A 23,501-nucleotide genomic window follows, 5' to 3' on the forward strand; every position below is an offset into this window, starting at 1 on the left:
TTTGATGACTTTTGTCTTTACTAAGATTGGTATCTATCCAGCAAAAGCTTTTTCTGGTTCCCTCGTCCCTACCTCAAAAGTTCGTTTTACCCTAATTTTCTTTCTTTTCCAACACTCCTATCTGATAAGGTTCCTTCTCTGGTTCAAGATCACAGTTCTCCATTTAACCTTTTAATATTAAAACACTTTAACTTCCTCAGTGATCACTTCCTGATTACATTTTCAAGTGTTTCCTTTTCAAAGTGCCTCTCTTCTGCTCACAAACATGCTTAGTGCTCCTGGGTCCAAAAGAAGGGAAAAAAGCTCAACTTTCACCTAACTCTGTCTCCGCTTAAGCTAATGATTCCTCCCCCTCTCCCATTTGTTTACAGTTGCTGCTTCTGTACCTTCACGACTTAACCTCTTAGAAGCTAGTTTCCATTTCCAAATGTCATCTGAAAATAGAAATCTTAAATTTTCAATGACTTTTTGGTCTGGCCCTACCATTGCTGCCATAGAAGTAGAGAAACAGATCTGAATATTGGCACAACCATCCACTGCTATTCCTTTTTTCCCCACTTAAAACCTTTATTGGGATATGAGGTACACATGTAAAATTCACTACTTTTACATGTGCAGGTCTATGAATTTTGACAAATGTCTACAGTCATGTAACCGTAACCACCATCATGATGCACAGCATTTCCATTACCCCAAATTTTCTGTGCTGCTTTGAAGTCAATTCTGTCATCCTACCTCCGGCTCCTGGCAACCTCTGATATGCTTTGTCATTAGTTTTACCTTTTCTAGAATGTCACATAAATGGAATCAAACAGTATGTAGTCTTTTGAATCTGCCTTCATCCATTTAACAAAGTACATTTTAAAAGATTAACCATGTCGTTGCACATAGTAATTCGTTCTTTATTGCTGAGTAGTAGTCCATGGTGATATGTAGGTGCCAAAATTCATTCATTCATTCACTAGCTGATGTACATTGGCTTGTTTTCAGTTTTGAGCCATTATGAATAAAGCTGCTAAAGCAGTTTTATACAATTCCTGTGTGGACATGTTTTTCTCTTGGGTAAGTAACTTGAAGCAGAATTGCTGGATCATACAGTAAGTGTGTATTTATGAGAAACTACCACACTGCTTTCCAAAGTGACTGTACAAATTATGCATTTATATCAGCAATGGATGGTCCACCAGTTGACCCATAATCTTGACAACATCTGGTAATATCAGTCTTTTAAAATCTAGTCATTATGGGGTTGTAGTAGTATCTAATTGTGATTTTAGTTTCATTTTCCTGATGATTAATAATGATATTGGGCATTTTTTCTTTTGTAAAATATTCAAACCCTCAGCCATTAAAATTTTTTTTTAAAGCGGGCAGTTTGTCTTCTTATGTTTTAAGACATATTTATTATTTGTGTTTGGCAGATATTTTCAAGTCTGTGGCTTGTCTTTTCCTTTCTTATCAGAAGAACAACATTTTCTTATTTTGATGAAGTCCAATGTAACAAGTTTTTTCTTTATGGTTCATGCTCTTTGTGTCCTATTTATATAATCTTTGATCAACCAAAGATTACTAAGATTTTCTCTTATGCCTTTTCTAGTTTTCTAGTGTTACATCTTATATTTAGATCTATAAATGATTACAAATTAATTTTTGTATTTTGTGTGAGGTAAGGGTTGAGGTTCCATTTCTTGCATATGGATATAAAAATGTTCCAGCATGTTGGATTCAACAATTCCTTGTTGAATTATCCTGGCACTTTCATTCTTAAAAATTGTTTTGGATATTCTGGTCCTGTGAATTTCCATGCATATTTTTTTTTTTTTAAAGATTTTATTTATTTATTTGACAGAGAGAGAGACACAGCGAGAGAGGGAACACAAGCAGGGGAGTGGGAGAGGGAGAAGCAGGCCCTCCCGCGGAGCAGGGAGCCCGATGCGGGGCTCGATCCCAGGACCTGGAATCATGACCTGAGCCGAAGGCAGACGCTCAACGACTGAGCCACCCAGGCGCCCCTTCCATGCATATTTTAAGTTAGTTTGTCAATTCAACAACAACAAAAAAACCCACAACAAAACAAACAAAAAAACTTGCGGAGTTTTTCATCAGGATTGCACTGAATCTGTTAATCAGTTTGGGCACAATTGATACTTTACCAATACTGAGTGTTCCAATCTATAAACATGATTTCTCTAATTTCGGTTGGCCTTACTTTTTCTCAGCAATATTTACGATTTTTCAGTGTATAACTTGTGCTTGCTTTTTATCTGTTAATATTGTCTTTAAGTATTTAATATTTTTGATACTACTACAAATGATATTTTTAAGAACTTTCACTTTACAATTTTCAACTGCTTATTGCTAGTATGCAGAAATACAATTGCCTTCTTTCATAATGACCCTATATCCTGCAATCTTGCTGAAGTCATTCATCAGTTATAGTAGTATGCCTGTAGATTCCAGCTAAGACATTTTAAGAAAACAACCCCCTTCAGCCTTAATTTCCTCATTAAAAAAATAGCATCTGTGAAAAATAAAATTGAGAATAGAATAAAATTACTCAAAGAAGGAAAATAAAACCCTCAAAATACTTAGCACAGTATCTGACCCACAGCAAATATTCAGTACTTATTATTTCTTCCCAAATCTCAGAGTTCTTACTATAAGTTTAAGCAATGTGGACATATACTAAATCTTTATCTCCTAGGCCTGATCTTCAACCAGGCTTGAGATCCTTATTTGCATTTATCAACTATATTTTTATATGTGAATGGTGCTTTAAAATTCAAGTCCTAAATCAAAATCATAATCTTCATTCACCCAAGAATCACTTCTGCTTTCTGAAGAAATGATTCTTCTTTTGAGTTGTCATCTCAACCACTCAGTAAATTCTGTAGGAATCACTAATAACTCTCCAAAGACACACTCAAATCTAGTCAGTATCAAATCTTGTAATAACCACAATAGCTAATATTTAATGCTTATGTGACAAACACTATATCAAACAGTCATTTGGTCCTCACAACAATTATATTAGTTACTATTGTTATCTTTATTTTATACATGAGGAAACTGAGGCACATAGAGGCTAAAAAACTTTCCGAAAGTCAAGCACCTAGTAACAAAAGAGCCAGTATCATAACCTAGGCAATCTACTTCCAGGAAAAGTAATCTTTTTTTTTTTTTTTAAAGATTTTTATTTATTTGACAGAGAGAGAGAGGGAGCGAGCATAAGCAGGGGGAGTGGCAGGCAGAGGGAGAGGGAGAAGCAGACTCCCCGCAGAGCAGGGAGCCCGATGTGGGGCTCAATTTCAGGACCCTGGGATCATGACCTGAGCCGAAAGCAGAAGCTCAACCGGCTGAGCCACCCAGGTGCCCCCAGGAAAAGTAATCTTAAATTATATTGCCTCTAATGCATGCAGACTGTAGATTCCCCTTGTTTGTGATGATAGTGGGATTGAGTGCTATTATGCGATATTTAGGGAAATCTACAAAATGTATAATGCTTCATTAAAATAAGCATCCCTCACACCAAGATGTTCCTGAAAAGACAGGTAGAAAGGGGTCAGTAGCAAATGGGAAATATGATTATGTTAATAGCTGGGCTTATAGTGAAAACCCCAATTCAGAGGTCTCTGGTAGACAGGGATAGAGAATGTGATAGGTTTAAGAGAGCCTGTTAAGCCCCAATCCTATCTTAACACCGGTTGGCTCCTGGAGACTACATTAGAGTATACATATTGCAGAAGACTGAAAAGAGGTGCAAGTGAGCTTCAACCTTCTGTTTTGTTCCAGTCACAACAAGGTGTACTCATGATTGTGACTTTTCAGTTAGAGACTACCCAACTAGAAACTTGGCCCAAACTATGTCTTGGAATATGGCCCAAACATAGCATTTTTTTTTTCTATGAGAGGGAGTGGGTGAGTACAGAGGGGGCAGCAAAAGATCCATCATTCATCATCCCATAGTTGTATTTCTAAAACCAAATCTCCCATCTATTCCCTATGCCATCATACCAATTGAGGCCACTGTTACTTACCTCTCATCTAGACATTAGGAACTCCTGTTCAGGGTATCTTATATTACCCTGAATCTATTCATATATTACTACCAAGTTAACTCTCTGGGATCTTTGACATGATTTTTATCATATCACCTCTTATTTCTCACTGGAATAAGTATCAGTTCTTTTTTCCTGACATTCCAGGCCTACCAAAATATGAAACCACACCTCCCTACTTGTACACTCCAAATCAGCTGACTGAATTATCTGCTGCTTCCTGACAATCCTTTAATTTTTTGCCTCCTATATTTAGGTTTATGAAGTTTTTGGAATGCTCTTCTCTCAGATCTGTGTATCAAATGGTTGAAACAGATAAAGGGAATTAAGAGTACACTTATCATGATGAGCACTGAGTAATATGTAGAATTGTTGAATCATTCTGTTGTACACCTGAAATATAACACTGTATTTAATTATACTTCAACTTAAAAAATATTAAAATTCATACCTCAAATGCTTGTATCATATACCACCTGCTCTAAAAGGTCATTCCTGATACTCCCTTAACATAGATAGAGACATTCATAGATCAGTATGGACATTGCAAGACATAATAACATTTTGCTTTAAAATACAAATACGTATCCATGTTTATTCTTTCAGCTCTTTGGAAACAGAAATTTTTTTTATTCTTCTACGGTATCATGAACAAAGGTTCAATGAATTTTGAGTTGAATAACTTCTAGCTCAGGATAGGGAAAATTTAGAGAGATATTTTAGTTCCTGTTACTCTTATCATAGTCCACCCTCCATCAAGGAGAAATCTGAACACAATACATATTTTTCTCTATAATCTCTGAAACTATGGGGAGAGCTAGGTTTCCTTGTTGCCTTTTGATATAGTTCATAAAGTGCAGAGCTCATAATGTTGGCTCTCATTTATAATAAAAGGAAATTAGGCAAGCAATGTTAAACATTTGGAATTCATAGGAAGGAAACCTTAGGTTCATCCACCCATTAATGAATTAAGGAAAGCAGGGAACGGTTCATAGAACTGAGCTATAGAGTCAATTCTGACAGGGAAGTCAGTCATGGTAATTGATTTCCATTAGGTTCAGCTATAAAATGATAAAGGAAAGTCAGCTTATCTATATGGAATTTTACTTTATGTACAGTTATGTAGGTACAAATCTATATTCAGATCGTATCTACAGTTAAAAACTCGTAAGTGTTTATAAAATTAAATCATAATTAAAAAAAAAATAAAATTCAGAGGGGTGCCTGGCTGGCTCAGTCGGTGGAGCATGTGACCCTTGATCTTGGGGTTGTGAGTCTGAGCCCCATATTGGGTGTAAAGATCACTTAAAAATAAAATCTTAAAAAAATAAAATTCATAAAAAGAAAAAAGTTAGGTATATTTTTCATAGTCCTATCAAATGAACCCCAAGAAGTACTACTGCTATTCTTTTTATTGAAAGTTCATGAAAAGTTTGAGCCATTTAATTTAACACTGCTCTAGCGCTATCATTGAAGAAATATGTATGGCTTAAGAAGCCATAAACTTTAGCTTTACCTTGGTATAAATTATAATTTGTAAATGTAATACTGTCTAAAATTTGTAGCATAAATACATAAGCCTGCAGAAAAGCAGAGCTTACAAATTTCTTATAAGTGGAATGCTTAGGGAGTCTATTGATAGTGATGGGAAGGGGACGTTTCTATAATGAAGAGAGGCATTATTGGCTATACTGAATACCAAGTGGAAGAATACAGCTGCCAGAGATACGGAAAACTGGCTAACACATTATTTTCCTTTAGAAGCATTCAGTTAATACTTTTCATTTTCAAAAATTAGACATCCGTGCTTTAGTTAAAGAAACATTTACTTTGCAAATGCTTTAACTTTGGACTAACAAAATCTGTGTTTACCATATACGAATGATTGAATTTCACAACACATATTTCTCATTTAAACATCTGTTGACTTATTTCTGGATCAAATGCACAGTTTAACCAATGGCAAAAGATGACAAATGAATAAGAATAGACATGTTTGTGGCACAAGCATACAGAACATTCCATTCTCATAAACCATACCTTGATTTTCCTGTAAAGTACTTTAAAAAATTGTTTCAAAGCTGACATTTCATTGTCATTTACAGGTACATGAGTTCTTTTACAGGTTTACATATGAACAGCCTATCTGACTAGAATGATCTGGGTGCACTCTTGCCTGAAGGCAGGGAGATGTATTCTTTTGGTCATCTTCCATCACTGGACAAAAACAATTTTAGAAATGATAGGCATCATTACATTTGGAGCACCTATGAATAATCTAGCCATAGAAATTCACATTTGGGGTCCCAGTGAATTAAAAGAAAACATGTAAGTTCTAATAGTAGATATCTGGATGTCACTTAAGTTTTGCTGTTTAAAGATGTATTAATTCATTTCTTACTTTTTTACAAATATATAGATTTCTCATTTTAAAAAGGGAAACGGGTGCACAGGTGGCTCAGTCAGTTAAGCATCTGACCCTTGGTTTCCGCTATTGTCACGATCTCAGGGTGGTGAGATTGAGCCCTGGGGCTCAGGCTCCCGCTCAGCATGGAGTCTGCTGAAATTCTTTCCCTCTTTCTCCCCCTTGCCCATCCCCTTGCTCTAGCATGGAGCATGCTCTCTCTCTCTCTTTCTCTCAAATAAATAAATTTTTAAAAAAGGCAAAAAACATTTAAGTTAAAAAAACACATCCATTTAAAATACATGGATATGTATTTTTTAAACTTACAAAAAATGCAAAGAAAATTTCAATAGTATAAATTACTAATAATTAAAATAAATAATAAGATGAAGAAAGGGCCCTCCTTCTTTAGAGAGCTTTGTAACAGTGAAGGTTATCCATCTGCATGAAATAGTTGTACCAAGTCTGGTCAGGGCCTGCTCCTAACCATTTATCTTTACGATGCTGAAAGAGAACATAGGCACATCTTAGTTTAAAAATCAACTAACTGGATGATGATAATAAATAATAGTTAACATTTATTGAGAACTTAAAATTGTGTATGGAACTTCATTTAATACTATAAAGCAAGGAATTATATAATATATTGGTTATGTTTCTTCTTTCTTTTACAGTAACACACTTTGATGGCTAAAAGGAATTGAGAATATCTCCCCATCTAGTAATAATGACTTCTACAGAAGAAACTAAATGATCACATATCTGGCACATACCATAGAAATACACAGGTTATACATAAACATTTATTAAAACCAGAAAGGGCTAAAAGTTTGATGAGAAAAGTAAGTAGAACAAAAATAAAATACGAAATAGTCATTATTGAAGCATTCGAGGTCTTATTTAATGAATCTCAAATACAGTAAAGCAAAATTTAATTGCTATATAAAAAAAGCAATTAAATAGTATAACTGAAGTTAATATAGCTTACCTTAGAGCTATATTCTTATACTGTGTCTTAAAAATGTCCCACTCTGTTTCTTTAACCCTTAATGTCACTGCCATTATGTTCTTAAAAAATCTTACTAAAAATCATGTCAGATGACTTTTTATTCATAATATATGTCATATATCATATGGTACAGAGTCCAGAATCTCTAAGGAGCTATTTGTTCAAGAGCTGGTAATTTGCTTAATGTCACGTTAGAAAGTTAAAATAGTAATCCAACTTTATAGAATTTTAACAACTTCTAAAATTAGCTGACACCTTATAAAATTCTAGTTGGAAAATGTAAAAATAAAATGTTACTCATATTGAAGAACCTGAATAAATACTAACTCAAGCGACTTAAAGGCAATTTTTTTTTTTTAATGTAGTGGGTTGAATGGTAGCCCCTCCCCAAGATACATATACATGTAGTAGTCTCTAGAACCTGTGAATATTATGTTATTTGGAAAAAGGAGCCTTGCAGATTTGATTAAGTTAAGCACATTGAGAGGAAGACCCTGGATTTTCTGGATGGGCCCTAAATGCAATCATGTGCATGCATATGAGACCTACAGAGGAGAAGGTAATGTGAAGACAGAGGCAGAGACGGTGTGGTGTGGCCACAAGCCAAGGAACCCAATGAAGCCAAGGAACTCCTGGAGCCCCCAGAAGATGGAAGAAGTAAGGAACAGATCGCTCCTAGAGTTTCTGGAAGGGTGTATGGCCTTGCAGACACCTACCTGAGGATGTTATATAACCTCTTTGGATTTGTTAACTCATTTGCAAAATGAGTTGAATGTTTTCAATGATCTCAAAGTTTTTCCCAACTCTGAACTTTGGGAACTTTCAGGAACTTTCAAAGTGTTAAAAGTAGTAAGGCACAGTATAAAAATCATAACAGAAATAAAGAATATTAAAATAGTAACGATGGACAGTTTGGTTAACTGAAATCTGTCAGAAGATTCATAGGGTTGCACAAATTTATAAATGGTAATTATTAAATACTTAAAGAGTTGGCAATATGTAAAATTCTCCATAAAGTCATTAGCTTTTAGATATGGTCATATAGCTCTAGTTATATGTCCAGAAATGTGCCATGCTCCATGTATCGTAATAGAAACAAAACCTGAATGATTTACAGAACATAAACAATACTCATTATGTGGGCATTAAAAAAGTTAATACATAAAAAACACTTAAATAGTGCTAGGCATAGTAAGAGATCAATAAATATTAACTTTACTGTCTGGGATAAATGTTATCTTTTCTTCTTTTAAGTATCTTCTATACATAAAAATGATCTCATAACTACAACTTTTTAAGGTAATGTTAAAAGAGTTTATATAGTAATGAAGTTTTTAAAAGCTTAACTATCTGACTTTTATTCAGTGCTAACCATTTTTTTGCTCCTCTAAAACACACACTTCCAATCAATTCTGTTTCCTTTTCACTGAAAGAACTTTTTATGATGACTGCAACACTGAAGTATAATTTAGAAGCAGTCTCTAAAACTGGAAGTAATGTTCATCTAAATATGCCTGCCAAGTTTAAAAATGTATTAGGAGTTAAATTGAAACATGTTGAAAATGACTCATTGTGGACCAGAATATACACTGTAGGAAATAAGAGCTCATTTACAAGTGGGAGAAATACACTCACACTTCATCTGTGGTAATTCTCTGGACTTTCCTTCCAGTAAACATCATATTTTAAAATAATCGTGGAAAATATCTTACTTTTAACTGAAGTTTTTATGAGTTGAGTTAGTTAGCTAGCATTCCAATTTTTATACATATCTTTTTTTGGACGTGGGTATATTTACCAAATGTAAATCTATGAAAATTTCCCCCAAAGCAACAGAGCAGCAGCCTATTAAAAAAAAAAAAAAGGCTATATAAACACACACACACACACACTCTCTCTCTCTCTCTCTGGTTCAATTCACACGCATAATGACCAACTATGACTCTAGACTTCTAAGAAAGCATCCTAAAAATTGTGTAAACATATAATAATAGTGTGCTTTCCTTCATTTACAAACATGATGTTATTGATAAGTCACCAGGAGGGCATGTACTTGAGTTTTTTTGTAGTAGTATTTACATATTTGTACTGATTCTATCTACCCTCTCCACTTTTTACATATATCAGAGGCAGCTGGCTAGACTTAAAAAAGGCCATGGAACTCACCCGTCCTTCCACCCTCGCCACTGTACCAAAGGTCTATAAGATGAATGAACCTGAAATCTTGGTTTTACTACCAACATTCTCTTTAAGCTAGTTAATGAGACACACACTTAAATATATCTTTGATCATTAACTTTAATGTGCCCTTAAGATGAATTCAATGAAAAAGTGCTTATGAATAGCAGTTTGTTTAAATTTTCTGAGCTTTGTTTCCTTATCAATTATTCACTGATTACTATAGAAAATAATTCATTGTAGTATCTGTTCAGCACCCTTTTATCTAGGAATTTTATCTAGAAACTACCCTTACACACCACGGTTTTAAAATGTGACCATCACCTCTGGCAACAATTGAGCAGTCTGGGCATGAACATGTAACCCAAATTGGGAAACAGCACTTTCCCTTTGGGAAATTCGATACATAAAGGCTCTTGAGCATATCTTCATTGTGTACACATTGTCATTACAGATTTATTCTCAAGATGCTGAATTCTTATTTTAAAACAATTTTTAATAAATTTATTGTAGAATAGTTTTAGATTCTGTGTTATTTTTCCCTTTTTGTCTTTTTCTTTTTTTTATGCATTTTTTTTTTAAGATTTTATTTATTTGAGAAGAGAGTGAGCGAGAGCAGGGTGAAGGGCAGAGGGAGAAGCAGACTCCCCACTGAGTAAGGAGCCCAATGTGGGACTTGATCCTGAAACTCCAGGATCATGACCTGAGCCAAAGGCAGTCGCTTAACTGACTGAGCCACCCAGGTACCCCCTTTTTATCTTTTTCATCTTTAAACATCCTTAATCACTTATTGATGTGATTTTGACCCAAACTGTATTTCTTTTCTTATATAGTAGTGTTTATTACATTTATAATTATTGTCAGAAAACATAACATGCAGTCTTCTGCCATCTTACTAATTTGTACTTTTTGTTTTTTTGCTCCTCTGCTTTGTCAACTATCTTTGGTTATAAGGTCTGTGCTTTCTTGTTGCCATAGGAATGTACGTTCTATTGAAATGGAGACCCCTTTGTCTTGCAGAATGTCACAAAAATGTGGTTACAAAATCTTCAATTTTAGAAGTCCTCCATTAACTTAACATTTCAGAACTCCTTTGAATTCTTTTAAAGGCAAATTCCTCTTTAGACCATAGGTCAGAGTTTCCTAGACTATTATTTTATGCAAAACTAGCTAACTTAGTATTCCCCTGTTAATCATTGGGAATGGGAGGAGGGACATCAAAATAGGGTATGAGACAGGTACAAGGTACTCAATTTATTATATTTATTAACTAAATGAAAGTGTGTTTAAAGTGTAAAATTTGTAAAGAATTACCCACTGGGCTCAATGTGAAATCTAGGTTTAACCAATCTGATTTAACCAATTAGGGTTAAAAAGTAAGTAAAAAGCCCGAAAGCATTTAATCAGTAATGTTCCTCGAGGTTGAACTATTAATCAACATTCTTTGAAACTGATATTCAAACTGCTTTCAATTCATCATTTATTTACAGTGTTATTATTTTCACATTTTTCCATGCGTCTACAAAGATATTCTTAATCTTGATAAGATGTTTTGCTGAAATTGGAATACCTTCTATCATTGACATTCTCCTCTAGAGGTTCTAGTAAATATCTCAAGGAAGAAATAAAAGTAGTTTGTCAAGACTTTAACAGTTAACTAAAGGTGGCTTATGGTTTTCACCATCTCCTTTTCTAAATGCTCACTATCTTTTCAATTACTTTAGAATGTTTATGGTGGATTGTATTCAAGTTTATTGGTGTATAGTTTCTGAAATCTCTCCTCCTCAACCATTCAGAGAATAAGGACATTTGCTTGTTTCCAGACTTCTGGTACTCAGTCTGATAACAATATTTGAATAAGATAACCAACACTTCCTCAAGTTCTTTCAAACCTTAGGGTACTAAAGCATTAGTCTTTGAGAAAAGTTAACATCTTCTTTTGATATTTCTGGTTAAGGCACCAAGAAGGGCACAATGATAAATGGTAATAACTAACATTTCTTTAATATTTACAGTTTACAAAGTGTTTTCAGAGACTATTACAGAGTACGTATTTGAGGAAAGGATACTTCAGGATCATTTAGGGAACTTCATGGAAGTATAAATTCCTGGGCCCTCTCTACAGAGATGTTTATTTTTTTAAAGATTTATTTGAGAGAGAGAGAGAGAAAGCGCACGACAGCAAGTGGGGTATGGGAGGGGCAGTGGGAGAGAATCTTAAGCAGACTCCATGCCCAGTACAAAGCCCGACGTGGGGCTCAATCTCACCACCCTGAGATCATGACCTGAGCCAAAACCAAGAGCCAGACACTTAACCGACTGCACCACCCAGGTGTCCCTACAGAGATATTTATTTACTAAGAGTAGAGGGAGGCAAAGGAATATGTCTTCCAGAAAAAAAAAGAAATTCTGTAGGTGACTGAAATTTATCTATATTTGGGAACCACTGACGTAGTAAAATGAGGAAGAGCACTGGGCACTCTTTTCAGCATTCAAACTGCTTTCACACTGGAAAATTTTAAGTCAAAATGAATATAGAAAACTCTAATCAATTGTAGTTGATAGACATTTATTGAGAATTGCTTATCAAAGACAACGAATAGAGACTTTTCTAGAGAAGCAAGGATGGAGAAGAAAAAAAAATCTCTGACCTCAAAAAAACCCCAATACTTCACAGGGAGAAATTCGTAAATAAACTAACAATATAATGGGTAGAAAACAGAGAGAAGAGACTTCAATATTTCTGAAGGTTGCTCAGAAGATGCGATCACTGAGTTCAGCCTACCAACTGAATGGGTATCTACCTAGTAGATGAATGGTAAGACACATGAACAAGGGAAGAGAAAAGGCCATTCCTAGGAAAGAACACATATATAGGGGTTAAGAGAGAAAGCACCATACACTCACAAAACTACAAGAGATCAATTTGTCTGAAGTATATGGAGGAGAATAAGAAAAAGATCTGAGTCTGGGAAGATAAGCAGGGTGTCTGTGAATAAGTTTAAATGCTAAGCTGTGCAGTCTGGATGACACCCTGTTGAATGACAGGATCAGGGTTCTCAGTTTTAGAACAATTACTCTGGAAGAGTGAGTGATGAAACAAAGAGGACTAAACTAAAAGCAGAGAGATAGTTCTGAGACTACCATAAATAGTTCAGGCAGAGAAAATACAGACTGGACTAAAGTGGTGGCACCTGGGATTAAGAGAAGGAAAATGATTAGCTATATTTAGAAATGGAAAATAACAGGGGTGCCTGGGTGGCGCAGTGGTTGCATGTTGGACTCTTGGTCTCGGCTCAGGTCGTGATCTCAGGATCGTGGGATCAAGCCCCGCGTTGGGGTCCGTGCTCAGTGCAGAGTCTGCTTAAGACTCTCTCTCCCTCTCCCTCTGCCCCTCCTCACTGTGTGCTCTCTCTAAAAAATCAAAAGTCTTAAAAAAAAAATGGAATATAATATGACATTTGCTTCTCTTAAGTGTCAGAGAGGCCTTTCTTGATTATTGTTATCATGGTGTACCCTGCCTAGGCCATTATTCTTCCTCACAATACCTAGTTCATAACAATCATGAAAGCATAATTATAATATAGTAATTAATATCTAATTGCTTGTTTACTTTCTGTCTTCCTCAATTGACTCTCAGCAGGGGCAGGCTCTATTTTTTTTTTTTAAGATTTTATTCATTTATTTGACAGAGAGAGACATAGCGAGCAAGGGAACACAAGCAGGGGGAATGGGAGAGGGAGAAGCAGGCTCCCCGCAGAGCAGGGAGGCCGATGCGGGGCTCGATCCCAGGACCCTGGGACCATGACCTGAGCTGAAGGCAGACGCTTAATGACTGAGCCACCCAGGCGCCCCAGAGGCAAGCTGCAGTTTATTTACTAATATATACCAGCATCTACCACAGTGACTGGCATATGGTAGTTATCAATAAGTATTTATTAGTTGAATAAATGGGAAGTGGGGTGAAGTGAGGGGAAAAAAAAGTAGTTGTGAATCACCAGCTTTCTTGTTCTAGTGCCGGGGCAAATGGTGATGTTAGTCAGAATGCAAAATTATGGGAGGAAGAACAGGTCTGAGCAAGAGGATTAACTGAGTGGGGAGAGATGGAGCAACCAATTAGGAGTTTACTGTACACAATTTCAACATGACACCAGTCAAGAAGTAATGAGAAGCTGATCCAGTATGTGGCAACAAGAGTGAAGAGGATTTTAGGGGGTGCCTGGGTGGCTCAGTTGTTAAGCGTCTGCCTTCAGCTCAGGTCATGATCCCGGGGTCCTGGGATCCAGCCCCACATCGGGCTCCCTGCTCTGCTGGAACCCTGCTTCTCCCTCTCCCACTCCCCCTGCTTGTGTTCCCTCTCTCACTGTGTGTGTCTGTCAAATAAATAATAAATAAAATCTTATTAAAAAAAAAAGAGTGAAGAGGATTTTAGATATATATAGGGGAGGAGAATGTAGTAGGGGTAGAATGACAAGCGATTACCCATAGGAGCAAGGGGAAAGGATTATTATTCTGAAGGCTCAAACAGAAATGGCTTTAAAATGGTGCAATCACAGAAGTGAAGTCAGCTGAAGCAAATTTTTGTTTTGGGAGGAATGAATGTGGGAGGGAGCTGTCTGTTCCAAAAACACTGAGTTTAAAGTTTCAGAAAGACATTCAGATAAAAATGTCAACAGGTAGCTGGAAATCTGAGACACCAAAAAAAGGTATGGTTTGAGCTGAAAAACACTGGTGGTCATTTCCTAAAGTTACAGGTTAAGTTGAGTAGAAGATGAGATCTCAGAAGTTAGATATATATGGTTGACCCTTGAACAACGTGGAGGTTTGGGGTGCTCATCCCCCGTATTGTTGAAAATCCGTGCGTAACTTCTGACTCCCCAAAACCATAACTACAAATAGCCTACTGCTGACTGGAAACCCTACTGATAACATGAACAGTTGACTAACAGTTGATTCTATATGTTATATGTATTATATAGTGCCTTCTTACAATAAAGCCAGAGAAAAGCAAACGTTATTAAGAAAATCATAAAGAGAAAATACACTTTAAGTACTGTACTGTATTTATTGGAAAAAATCTGCATTTAAGTGGACCTGTGTAGTTCAAACTCATGTTGTTCAAGGGTCATCTGTGGGGGGGTGTGTGTGTGTGTGTGTGTGTGTATAAAATTAAAAGAGGACCAAATGTCATGAAAATAGAAAAAAAAACAACAACCCTGAAGACTGTTTCAGATTAAAGGAGACTGAAAAGACATAATAGTAATGCATGAATCTGAATTGGATCCTGTGCCAGAAAAAAAACTGTTACAAAGATATATTACTGGGACAACTGACAAAAACGGATAAAAGTATTGCTACCAATGTTATGCTGCATTTGATAAGTGTACTGTGGTTATATAAGAATATTCTTATTCCTAGGAAATAAACTGTGAAGAAGCAAAAGTATACAATCCATTTAATCTATTAAACCATTCAGAAAAAAAAATTACGTGTGTGTGTGTGTGTGTGTGTGTGTATGGGTTGGGTGGGAGAAGAAAGAGAGAATAAGAAAGATAAATAAATGTAGGAAAACATTAAAAAGGGGTGAATCTGGATAAAAGAAATGCAGCTGACCACTGAACCACACAGAGGTCAGGGGTACCTACCGTCTGTGCAGCTGAAAATCGGCATGTGTGTTTTGACTTCCCCAAAACTTAACTACTAAATGCCTACTATTACTGGAAGCCTTACTGGTAACAAACAGTTGATTAACACATTATTTTGCATGTTATATGTATTATATACTGTATTCCTATAATAAAGTAAGCTAGAGAAAACACGTTATTAAAAACTTCATAAGGAAGAGAAAATACATTTATGGTACTGTACTGTATTTATTGGAAAACATCAGCATATAAGTTCAAACCCTTGTTGTTCAAGGGTCAACTATATACAAGTTCTTTGTACCATTCATGTAGCTTCTGTGCTAAAGAAGACACTAAAAAAGAATAGACGCTAAGAAAGAATGTGAGAGCACAGTGTTGATTTTATAAGATACAAAGAGAATCAATGCTCTGAAAGTGACAATCATTCAATTACTCAGGACTGAGAAGAGGTTTACATTGGCAGGTATGGAAAGAGCACTTCTCTATAGCAATTCTTCCATTTACACAACAAAATATGCTGATAATTCTAGTCCATTACTATATAAAGATGTTCTGTCCCATTACTATATAAAGATATTCTGTCCCACAAAATTTCAGGTAACAACACTGGCATTCATCATTAATTCTCCTGATATAGAGTACATATCCTTTTTGACCACGGAAGCGCCCAGTTCCTCTTTAAGAGAAAAGAATGACAGAAAACAGTATCAAATTGCTTAGTGTGTGTGTGTGTTTTGACTTGCTGCACAAAAATATTCAAGATATGTTCTTTTGAGGTGAAGAACTGGCATTATCACTTTAGAGTCAGTACCTTTTAAACTAATTATAAACAATAAATTATCCATGAATGGCGAAAGGATTCCCTAGGCCACTGTTTCTGGTGGGAGACGGAGTATTAGATCAGACCAATACCTAATAAAGAAAAAGGAAGACAGAGGAAAGGTGGCATAAAATAAAATTCATACATTGTGATGTGAATATGAGAGTCTCTTACCAGTTCCTTTCAGAGCCTTTAGTCTAGACTAAAAAGGAATAGATATTTTACATCTCAACAATAAATTTCTTAACGCTTTCATGAACACTATATTACCACTAATTCTAAAGCCTTTACTGGAAAAAAAAAAACAGAATTACTTAAGATGTAATGAGTCCCACCTGAGTTATAATCCCATGCAAGTGGCCGAATATATGTCAGATGGAATAGCAGCTTAGAAGCAAATAGAAAATTTTAGAACAACATAGGGCTAGATTATTTCAATATAAACAAAGCAAATCTATGGGCAAAAAGAACACTGCAAGGAATAAAAGAAATTAAGTGACAAAGAAAAGATAATTTTTAAATTTTGGAAAATCATTAGAGAGGTCCATTAATGAGAATATTCTGCAAATTATCAAACAAAAAAAATCAGATACTAAAAAATTTCATTTTAAAAGTAGAAACCTGGGGCGCCTAGGGTGGCTCAGTCGGTTAAGCGTCTGACTCTTTTTTTTTTTTTTTAAGATTTCATTGATTTATTTTAGAGAGAGAGCATGTGTGTGTGCGTGCACGAGAGAGGGGGTGGGGCAGAGGGAAAGGGAGAGAGAGAACCTCAAGCAGACTCCACACTGAGCATGGAGCCCAACATGGGGCATGGAGCCTACATTAAAAAAAAAAAAAAAGAAAAGAAACTTACTGTATTATTCTTTCTTTCATAAAGACAAAAGAGTAACTTATTTTAGGATTGAGAATTAGGAATTTCTCTATTCAAATAACAAGTATGATGTGAATTACTTTGTGTAACCATGAAACTAAGAATAATATGAATGAAGTTATTGTAATTTATTAAGAAAAACAGAGTTTAAGTACAATACCACAGCTGTTATTTCAATCTTAGTATCTTTACTTCATTAAGTTTATTTTGCAAATGACAAACATTACTTGCCTGCTGAAGAAGCCAATAGCAGATTAAAAGGCAGATAAACAAAGATAAAACAATATATGAATATGAAAAAAGGAAGAATAAGGGAGACATGTCAAAACTGTTCTACTCTTGGGGATAAAGCACTGGATGGAAATTCTGGACAGCTGGCTACCGTATTAAGGTTTAAACTAGCCCAGTATGACACAAAAATCACAAACTCTACTCACCAGATCTCCTATTCTCTCTTATCTTCTATGAGTGAAAGAGTGAGGACAAAATCCTGCTATTACCAGAGAAACTGTAGGGACTGATAATAATTTCAGGTAATATTCATTTAAAAATGCTTATGGACTGAAAATGATTCCAAATATATTTCAAATTATGGAATACATATTTTAAAAGTTAAAACGACCATAACTGGGGGCACCTGGGGGGCTCAGCTGGTTAAGCATTGGCCTTTGGCACAGGTCATGATCCCAGCATCCTGGGATTGAGCCCCACATCAGGCTCCTGGCTCAGCAGGGAGTCTGCTTCTCCCTCTCCCTCTGCCTCTCCTCCTGCTCATGCTCTCTCTCTCTGTATGTGTCTCAAATAAATAAAATCCTTAAAAGAATTGTTTAAAAAAAAAAACCAGGGCGCCTGGGTGGCTCAGATGGTTAAGCGTCTGCCTTCGGCTCAGGTCATGATCCCAGGGTCCTGGGATCGAGTCCCGCATCGGGCTCCCTGCTCCTTGGGAGCCTGCTTCTCCCTCTGCTTCTCTCTCTCTCTCTCTCTGTCTCTCGTGAATAAATAAATAAAATCTTAAAAAAAAAAAACCATAACTGAAAAAAATACTATTAAAATTAATTCTGGATTGCAAGCTTTCTATTTAGATTCATATATAGACCTCTCTTGTAGGATCCCAAAGTTAACAGTATATTCAACTTATTCTACTGTTCACATTGAGTTTTAAAATTTCCCCATTTTGGTAGAAAGAATCCCCAGAGTGCGTGCAGATTCAAAAGCAACAAAACACGAGATAATAACTGTTTATGTATATGAAAGATGGGTATTTTTTTACTTATTATTAAACTGGTGAACTTGAATTGTTAGACACATAGGTCTTTTCTATGCCTGAGAAAAGTACATTTTTTTTTGTAGAAAATTAAAGTCCCTGAGTAAAAACCCTTCTTTCAGTCATGTCTGAAAGTGGCATACTACTTCCTTACATTTTTCTTTATGATAACACAGGACATTTAACCATTAAAGGAGGAATTTGATAAAGAAAGACTTTAACATAAATGAAGTTGAGGTTAACTACACTTGACTAGAAAATTGTGTATAGGCATGTCTGAAGCTTTACTTAATTAAGCACGACTCAGGGAAATCACAATCCATGTTAAGATTGAAACACGTTTAGTCTATTTTTGATACAAAGGAAGTCAGAATCCCATATTTGAGTATTAAAAACTCAACCTCTGAAAAATAAAGAAATTTTTCCTTGGGTTTCACTATATACCAAAAATTTATACGATACTCTTACAATATATATGAGTTCAAATATTCCTAGGCAATTTGCACTCAAAAGAATTTTAGTGGATATAAAATATATAGTAGTCCTAGGTTTTTATTTTGAGAAAACAGGAACTGCAGAGATTTAAAAAATAATACTCTCAAAAATACGTTGGGTTCACCATTCCTTTTGTAAGGTAACAAAACCAGTGTATTAGTTCTTTTGAGCTGTTGTCACAGATAATTTCAGAATCCAAAGGGACTTCAAACTCATCAAGCCACCCACTTGATGTTTCAATACTTATGAGCATATTCCTGCTGAATACTTGGCCAGCTGATGCCTAAACACTTTTTTTTTTTTTGATGCCTAAATACTTCTGATGGAAAACATATTAGATGCTAAGGCATTCTGAAAAGTCCTACTAGAAAGTTTACTTCTACTCCTTTTTGTAACGTTTATCCAGTGGTCCCAGTTCCACTATGTGAGGTCTTACCAAGTAAGAAAATCAGATCATTCATATGAGAACCTTTCAAATACTTGTAGACCGAGCACTAAAAGGACTTTTAAAAATTTTCCACCATTTTGGTCATTTTCTTCTTAAGCTCTTGGGTTTAAAGCTTGGGTGCCAAGCTTTGTGCAGTGGCAGTATCGTAGCCAATGAGGTTTATCCGAGGCGCGATTATTGCTAAAAGCTTGGGTGCCCAGTACCCAGCATGATTTTATAGATAAGGTAATCACAGACCACATTCTAGATACAGGCATACCTTAGAGATATTGTGGGTCCAGTTCCAGACTGCTGCAATAATGTATCATAATAAAGCAAGCCAAATGAAATTTTTGGCTTCCCAGTGCATATAAAAGTTATGTTTATACTATACTGTAGCCTACAAAGTGTGCAATAGCATTGTGTCTAAAAAACACAATGTACATACCTTAATTAAAAAAATACTTTATTGCTAAAAAAACGTTAACGGTCATCTGAGCTTTCACTGAGTGGTAATCTTTTGCTGGTGGAAGGTCTCTCCTCAAAGTTGATGGCTGCTGACCGAGGAGGCTGGTGGTAGCTGAAGGTTGGGGTAGCTGGGCAATATCTTACAATAAGACAAGTTTGCTGCATTGACTGACTCTGCCTTTCACGAATGATTTCTCTGTAGTACGTGATGCTGTTTGATACCATTTTCCCCATAGTAGAACTTCTTTCAAAATTGGAGTCAATCCTCTCAAACCCCACCACTGCTTTATCAAGTTGACGTAAAATTCTAAAATCTTTGTTAATTGTTTACAATCTTCACAGTTATCTTCAGCAGGAGTAGAGTCAATCTGAAGAAACCACTTCTTTGATGAGCCATAAAAACTCTTCTGTGAAAGTTTTACCATGAGATGGCAGCAATTCAGTCACATCTTCAGGCTCTGCTTCTATTTCTAGTTCTCTTGGTATTTCACCACTGAAGTCTTGAACAGCTCTAAGTCATCCATAAGAGTTGTAATCAACTTTTTCCAAACTCCTGTGAATGTTGATATTTTGACCTCTTTCCATGAATGATGAATGTTCCTAATGGCATCTAGAATGGTGAATCCCTTCCAGGTTTTCAATTTACTTTACCCAGATCCATCAGAAGAACCACTATCTATGGCAGTTATAAGCTTTACAAAATGTATTTCTTAAATAAGAAGACTTGCAAATCAAAATGACTCCTTGATTCATGGGCTGCAGAATGGATTTTGTGTTAGCAGGCATGAAAATAGCATTAATCTCATTGTGCACCTCCATCAAAGCTCTTGGGTGGCCAGGTACACTGTCAATGAACAATAATATTTTGAAAGCAATCTTTTTTTCTGAGCAGAAGGTTTCAAGAGTGGGGTTAAAATATTCAGTAAATCATGCTGTAAATAGATGTGCTATTATCCAGGCTTTGTTGTTCCATTTATAGAGCACAGACAGAGTAGATTTAGCTTAATTCTTTAGGGTGTTAGGATTTTTGGAAAGGTAAATGAGCACTGGGGCTTCAACTTAAAATCACCAGCTGCATTAGCTCCTAACAAGAGAGTCAGCCTATCCTTTGAAACTTTGAAGCCGGACACTGACTTCTCTTCTCTAGCTATGAAAGTGCCAGATGGCATCTTCTTCCAATAGAAGGCTATATCATCTACATCAAAAATCTGTCGTTTAGTGTAACCACCTTCATTAATGATCTTGGCGAGATTTTCTTTTTTTTTTTCTTTTTAAAGATTTTATTTATTCATTTGAGACACAGAGATACAGAGAGAGAGAGCATGAGCAGGGAGAGACGCAGAGGGAGAAGGAGAAGCAGGCTCCCTGCTGAGCCAGGAGCCTGATGTGGGGCTCGATCCCAGGACCCTGGAATCGTGACCTGAGCCGAAGGCAGATGCTTAACCATCTGAGCCACCCAGGCGCCCCTTGGCGAGATTTTCTTGATAACTTGCTGTAGCTTCTACATCAGCACTTACTGCTTCATCTCGCACTTTTATGTCATGGAGACAGCTTCTTTCTTTATACCTCATAAACCAACCTCTACTAGCTTCAAACTTTTCTTTTGTAGGTTCCTTACCTCTTCTAGCTTTGAAGAATCGAAGAGAGTTAAGGGCCTTGCTGTGGATCAGGCTTCGGCTTAAGGGAAATGTTATGGCTGGTTTGATCTTCTATACAGACCACTCAAACTCTCCCCATAAAAGCAATAAAGGCTGTTTGCTTTCTTACCATTTGTGTGTTCACTGGAGTAGCATTTTTAATTTCCTTCAAGAACTTTTCCTTAGCACTCACAATTTGGCTGTTTGGTGCAAGAGGCCCAACTTTCAATCTATCTTGGCCTTAGATATTCCTTCCTCACTAAGCTTACTCATTTCTAGCTTCTGATTTAAATTGAGAAACATACGACTCTCTTCCTTTCACCTGAACACTTGGGAGGCCATTACAGGGTTATCAACTAGCCTAATTCCAGTACTGTTATATCTCAGGGAATAGGGAAGCCCAAGGGCAAGAGACGAGGGACTGGCTGGTCGGAGGAGTCAGAACACACATGACATTTATCAGTTAAGTTTGCTGTCCTATATGGGTGCAGTTCATGGTGCCCCCAAACAGTTACAATAGTAACATCAAAGTCACTGATCACAGATACCATGACAAATATAATAATAATGAAAAAGTTTGAAATACTGCAAGAATTACCAAATTGTGACACACAGACACAAAGTGAACAAATGCTGTTGAAAAGATGGTGCTGATAGAAATGCTTGATGCGGGGCTGCCACAAACAGCCAGTTTGGAAAGAAACACAGTATTTGTGAAGTGCAGTAAAGGAAAGTGCAATAAAAGGAGGTATGTCCTTTGTATAATGCATTATACATGGAAGTATAACTTCCATTTGTGTGGATAATATCTCCATATTGAAATCTTCCAAGTCATTTTCACATTTCAATTCGAAGCCTATACTAAAAGCACATGTTTTCTTGTACATGATCTTGTATTTATTCATTAATTTTCATTCAGCTCATTAATTCTGCCTGAAAAGATCTACTGGGATCCTCATTCTGTAATACAATTTACTTGTAATTCTTCTGTTTTATATATCAAACTTGTTTTATAATATGTTTTTATTTTTACCCAAGTTAATAACAAAAATCATTTTGTTTATATTTCATTAAAACATTAAAAAATAAGGAACATATTCACAAATTTGAATATTGAGAAGTACAAAAGAATATATTGTAAAAAAATCTATATCCAACATCTGTCCACCAGACACCTAATTTCCTGTTCTGCAAGCAATAAGTGTTTATATATACATAGGCAAATATATACAAACATGTATTGTTTTGTTCTTAATTTAAATACAAACAACTGCCTTTTATTTATAAATGTATGTGTATATGTATATAAGTCTGTGTGTACATACACACATATATATATGTGTGATAAATAGCCTGGGTGAAAAAAGTTGGTGTATGTATATGTTGATCCTGTCATATATATACATACACCTTGCCTTCTTCCACCTAATAACATATCTTGAAGATTTTTCCTCATCAGGATATACAGTACTTCATTCCTTTTATATAGCTACATATTGTATTCTACATACTATAACTTATTTAACCACTGCCTAAATGTCAATGGACATTTGGGGTGTTTTCAGCTTTTGTAATTGTAACCTCTGCTATAAAGAATAAGTTGAAGGAGTCCAAGATGGTAGAGAAGTAGACCACCTTAGTCTTGTCTGGTCCCAGGAATTCAGCTAGATAGCTATCAAATCATTCTGAACACCTGCAAACTCAACCGGAGATCTAAAAAAAGAATAGCTGAAACTCTATAAATAGAAAAGTGACCACTTTCTACAAGATAGGAGGTGTGGAGAAGTTAATCCGAGGGGATATATGGGAAGATAAACCGTGGGGGGAGGAAGCCTCCATCAGCTGGCTACAGGAAAGTGATATAGCAGCAGAGCACAAAATCAGAACTTTTAGAAGGCTGCTCTAGTGAGGGACTTCCCTGCCTGAAAGGCGCTCAGGTGGCAAAGTGGGGTGGAATTCTAGGTGGGACAGTGTGGTCTCAAGATCCCTGGGGTTCAGGGAGGCCTGGGGTGCCTGAGTGAGGCAGAGCTCCCAGGCACTGGAGTTGCAATCAGTGAGCCCAGGAGTGGACGTTCAGCTCAGTGTTGCCATAAACCATGAACTGCGGCATGACTGGGTGACCACTCTCTTGAGCAGGGGCCCAGCAAATGGCAGAACCGTGCCGAGACCCCTCCCCCAACCCTGGAAGGAGTGGCACGGGTGCATGCTGCAGGAGTCTGCAGGGT

The 23,501-nt window shown here is 36.2% G+C and overlaps 1 protein-coding gene and 1 pseudogene across 1 annotated transcript in view; one reads left to right on the plus strand and one right to left on the minus strand.

The window, feature by feature from the left end:
- The window catches only part of PIBF1 (progesterone immunomodulatory binding factor 1), a 208,492-nt gene that overhangs the window by 103,402 nt on the left and 81,589 nt on the right, over positions 1-23,501 (minus strand). The gene's annotated exons all lie outside the window — the stretch shown is intronic.
- Positions 19,316-19,379, plus strand: LOC118523517 (U4 spliceosomal RNA; annotated as a pseudogene).

This window comes from Halichoerus grypus, chromosome 4 (assembly GCF_964656455.1).
Source record: "Halichoerus grypus chromosome 4, mHalGry1.hap1.1, whole genome shotgun sequence".
NCBI classification, from domain to species: Eukaryota; Metazoa; Chordata; class Mammalia; order Carnivora; family Phocidae; genus Halichoerus; species Halichoerus grypus.